Below are 5,188 nucleotides of genomic sequence, written 5' to 3' on the forward strand. Positions count from 1 at the left end.
ATTCTCCTGCCTCAGCCTCCTGAGTAGCTGGGATTACAGGCATACGCCACCACGCATGGCTAATTTTGTATTTTTAGTAGAGATGGGGTTTCTCCATGTTGGTCAGGCTGGTCTCGAACTCCTGACCTCAGGTGATCTACCCACCTCAACCTTCCAAAGTTCTGAGATTACACGTATGAGCCACCGCGCCTGGCCTATTTGTGTTTTTTTCTTGCTGATTTGAGTTCCTTTAGATTCTGGGCACTAGTCTTTGTTGGATGCAGTTTGAGAATGTTTTCTCCCACTCTGTGGGTTGTCCGTTTACTCTGCTGATTACTTTTTTTGCTATTCAGAAGTTTTTAGTTTAATTAGTTCCCCATCTATTTATTTTTGTTTTTGTTGAATTTGCTTTTGGGGTCTTAGTCATGAATTATTTGCCTAAGTCAATGTTCAGAAGAGTTTTTTGGATGTTATCTTCTAGAATTTTTGTGGTTTCAGGCCTTAGATTTAAGCCTTTAATCCATCTTGAGTCGATTTTATTATAAGGTGAGAAATGGGGAACCAGTTTCATTCTTCTACATGTGGCTTGCCAGTTTACTCAGAACCGTTTATTGAATAGGATGTCGTTCCCCAATCTATTTATTTGTTTATTTTTTGAAACAGGGTCTCACTCTGTCACCCAGGCTGGAAAGCAGTGGCACGATCTCGGCTCACTGCAGCCTCAACCTCCTGGGCTCAAGTGATCCTCCCACCTTAGTCTCCCAAGTAGTTGGGACTACAGGTATGCACCAACACACACGGCTAATTTTTGTACTTTTTGTACAGATGGGGTTTTGCCATGTTGCCCAGGCTGGTCTCGAACTCCTGGGCTCAAGCCATCTGCCTGCCTTGGCCTCCCAAAGTGCTGAGATTACAGGCATGAGCCACCACATCCAGCACCCCCAATTTATGTTTTTGTACACTTTGTCAAAGATCAATTGGTGGGATGTATTTGGCTTTATTTCTGGGTTCTTTATTCTCTTCCATTGGTCTACATGCCTATTTTTATACCTGTACCATGCAGTTTTGATAACTATAGCCTTGTAGTATAATTTGAAGCTGGATAATGTGATACCTCCAGATTTGTTCTTTTTGCTTAATATTGCTTTGGCTATACGGGCTTTTTTTTGGTTCCATTTGAATTTTACGATTGTTTTTTCTAGTGCTGTGAAGAATGATGAAGGTGTTTTTGATGGAAATTGCATTGAATCTGCAGATTGCTTTGGGCAATATGGTCATTTTCACAATATTGATTCTTACCATCCATGAGCATGGGATGTGTTTCCATTTGTTTGTGTCATCTCTGATTTCTTTCAGCAGTGTTTTCCTTGTAGAGTTCCTTGTAGAGTTTTCCTTGTAGAGTTCCTTGTAGTTTTCCTTACAGAGATGTTTAACCTCCTTGGTTAAGTACATTCCTAAGCTTTTTGTTTGTTTGTTTGTTTTTGCAGCTGTTGTAAAAGGGATTGAGTTCTTGATTTGATTCTTAGGTTGGTCGTTGTTGGTGTACAGCAGTGTTACTGACTTATGTACATTGATTTTGTATCCTGAGACTTTACTGAATGTATCAGATCTAGGATCTTTATGGTTGAGTCTTTAGGGTTTTCTAGGTGTACCATCATATTATTGGCAAACAGCAATAGTTTGACTTCCAGTTTGATTTCCAATTTGGATGCCCTTTATTTCTTTCCCTTGTCTGATTGCTTTGGCAGGATTTTCCTAGCAGATACTTATTAAAGCTTGTAGTGGGTTAGTGGTGTAGGCTGGTGCTAAGGGAATCCCCCCTCAGAAGCCCCTAATTTAGCCTGGGGTGTGTGTGTGTGTGTGTGTGTGTGTGTGTGTGCGCGCGTGCGCGTAGGGGGTTGAGATGTCAGAAGACTTGAGATTTAGCTGAGTTGTGGAGGATGAGTAGGGTCGAAGAAGGTGGGGAAAGGTGTTTCTAGAAGAGGGAGACAAAGCTCAGAGTGGTGAGGAAAGGACAAGTGCAGCAAAAAACAGATGCAAACAATGTTACTGCATTGGCTACTTCAAAATGAGCTGCAAAGTGCAGTGGCCAGTTGTTTGGAAAGCATTTCACTTGGCAAGGAGAACTTTCTTCAGACAGGGTGCAAAGTGAAATCACATGTTGGAGTAATCCACAGAAGGGAGAAAAGAGGAGCAATTTATCTGCCCAACTCCCTGGTGCTTCCCATTTCCCATTGGTCAAGGTTATCCTATAGGAACTGACATAGAGGTTTCATCCTTTGGACCTTGGTGTCCACTTGGGAAGCCAGATGCCATGGCCCATGTGTGATGTTTGATTTTAATCAGAAATAGAGGGATGACTCAGAGAGACAGCCTCAACATGTGAGTGTGAAGACCATGCGTCCCTAGGACTACAGCTTTGACTCCAGGCAGCTCTGGCCACAAAAAAGGGCTCTGATAGAGGTGGTGGTAGTTTGGGAGGCTGGCAACCCTTTTGGAAAGAAAGAGTCAATTAAAAGAATCTAAGGAAACATACACAATTTGTGTCCAACACGGTCCACCCCCTGTGCCCTCTTATTATGTTCAGCTCCCGGATGATAATATTGGGCTTCAACTTGTCCTGTGCAACATTCCTAGTTCCTTACTTATTCCTCAAGAAGGTAGCTACAGGTCCCGCCAGTCACAGGGTCCCCTTCAAGGTAATAGTCAAGAGTGTTTTTCTCTTTATTGAAGCCAGGAGTTGGAGACCAGCCTGGGTAACAAAGCAAGACCCTGTCTCTACAACAAATAAAGAAAAAAAATAGCCAGGTATGGTGGTGTGCTACTTGTAGTCCCAGCTACTTGTGAGGCTGAGGTGGAAGAATCGCTTGAGCTCAAGGGTTGGAGGCTGCAGTGAGCTGTGATCCCACCACTGCACTCCAGTCTGGGTGACAGAGCAAGAGCCCATCACTGAGGAAAAAAAGTGTTTTTCTCAAAGACCAAGGTGAAAAGATTAGTAAAAAAAAAAAAAAAAAAAAAAAAAAAGCTAGAATATTCCTACATATAGCTAGTCCAGAGGCTCTAATTGATATTCATCATTTCCCTCCTCCATTCCAGATGCTCCACCTTCACTTAGCACCTCATCTAGTGTGAGCTGTTTTCCTGGTAGGGTGATCCAGACCTTCACTGCCAAAAGGTGTAGATCTCTAGTTGCCCTGTCCTTGTTGGTTGTGGTAGCAGCCCATTCACAGTCAACACTAGACACATGAAACTATTCAGAGATGTCCCAGAGAGTCCCTGGGTACAAGACATTCTCCCTGACTCATGGTGTGGCAGCTAATTTAGCTCCTCATGGTAACCATAATTGATGATCCCAGTCGGTATAGGAACTTCCTTCCTTTGCCTGTTGGTCCACTGCATGAGGATCCCCAAGTGAAAAGGTGGTAGTTGCTGCTGCCAGTTCAATGGAATTCTTACTGTGTCAACTGGTACAATTCTTCTACCTCTGTTAACTAAGACCTGTACCCTGGAGGATCCCAAGATGATGGTGAAGGGAAGCACACATTCACAAATAAGTTGCTGGATGTAATAGTGAGAGGAGCCATTTCTGATTCCAGTCCTTGATATCCAGTTCTGTGTATTCTGATCATAGGGGACACAGTACAATATTGTGCACACACCACCACATCCAGTTCAGTTTCAAGCTCCATCCTGGAGGAGAGGGCTCCAACCCCACATAGGGTTGTTCCCCAGATGGTGCCTTCCTGAGCCTTCAACAGGCCACCCCATCATTCCATCAAGCTGACTAATTATGGGTGATGGGGAAGTACCAGTCCACCCTGTGATTGCGAGCCTGTTGTTGTGCCTCTTTGCTGTGAAATGGGTTCCTTGGTCTGAGGCACTGTGATGTGGGATACCATGCTGAGAGATCAGGCATTCTGTGAGCACATGGAGGGTGCTGCTGGAGTTTGTAATCATTCTGGTAAGGACACATCACTGCTCCCTCAAAAGAGGAAGGGGTCTGATGTCATCAACCTGTTACCTTATGGCTGGATGTTTTCTCTCCCTGCTAAGGAATAGTACCAGGTATAGGGCTCAGTGTCAATCTGCTGCCAGCAAGTTTGGCGCTTGGCTGTAGCTCTGCACCTTAGTGAGAAAGTGTCCATGATCTTGAGCCCATGAAAAGTCACCACGTCCACTATGTTGATCAGCCCATTGTGCCAGCACTGGGGGAACAGGTGGCTGAAGGGAAAGGCTGGTTAACATCTACAGGATGAGTTATCCTGCCCAGTGGGTTGTTCACTGCCTCCCCAGTGATAGATGCTCTTTGGTGGGCATTAATGTGAGTCCCAGAGATCTGCACCCTGTGTGCCCACTTCCGTAGGCCCATCTGCCAGGGCTGGGCCTGGATGAGGCAAGTAGGTTCCTAGGGAGGCACTCATCCTTAGGATTGTGCAAATGCTCCCTAGTCCTGGCCCTGCCATACCCTATATCTTTCTCAGACTTTCTTTTCTCCAGTCTTTCCATTTTATTGCTTTCAGAGCTCTGCCCAGTTGGCCAGGCCAGGTGCCACTTCCCCGTAGTCAGTGTATATTCTTACCCTGGACTATCGCTTCCCATGTGCAAAGTGGATGACCAGCTACATGCTTGCAGCTCTGATCCCTGGCAGGATTCTCCTTTACTGTTGTTCTTCAGGGACCTCCCGAGTGGAGCCACAGTGCTGTTAGCACCAGCATATCATCCTGGCACATTTATCAGTTGGTTATATGGACCCCCTACCCACCCCTGCCCAGAGGACATACATGTGGACTGAAGAAGTAGTGAAATAGAGGCAGGTGATTTAGGAGTCTGGGCCACCACCTGCTCATGCAATTTACTTATGTGCTCTGAACCAGCTTGAGCCTGGTTTGAATGTATCGCTCCCATCACGTAATGGATTGCTGCCTTGGATGTCCAACCTTATGACCCATCATTCAGCTTAGGATGGCCATCTCAGGCTGAATGGTCACTTGGTGCCCATTGGTCAGGCACTTAGTCTCTGCTAGGGCTCAAGAGCATACTATAGCTATTTTTCAGAGTGTAATTCTTTGTCAGAGAGAGCATGACATCTTTGTCAGAGATAACGTGGGAGGGTTATTCTAGAACTCTAGGGTGTGTGCTGCAGTTCTCCCTGGAAGCTCACCAAAGACTCCATCCTTTATCCACCATGGTGATTCCAGCACCACTGGAC

This window comes from Mandrillus leucophaeus, unplaced genomic scaffold (genome assembly GCF_000951045.1).
Source record: "Mandrillus leucophaeus isolate KB7577 unplaced genomic scaffold, Mleu.le_1.0 Scaffold418, whole genome shotgun sequence".
NCBI lineage: Eukaryota > Metazoa > Chordata > Mammalia > Primates > Cercopithecidae > Mandrillus > Mandrillus leucophaeus.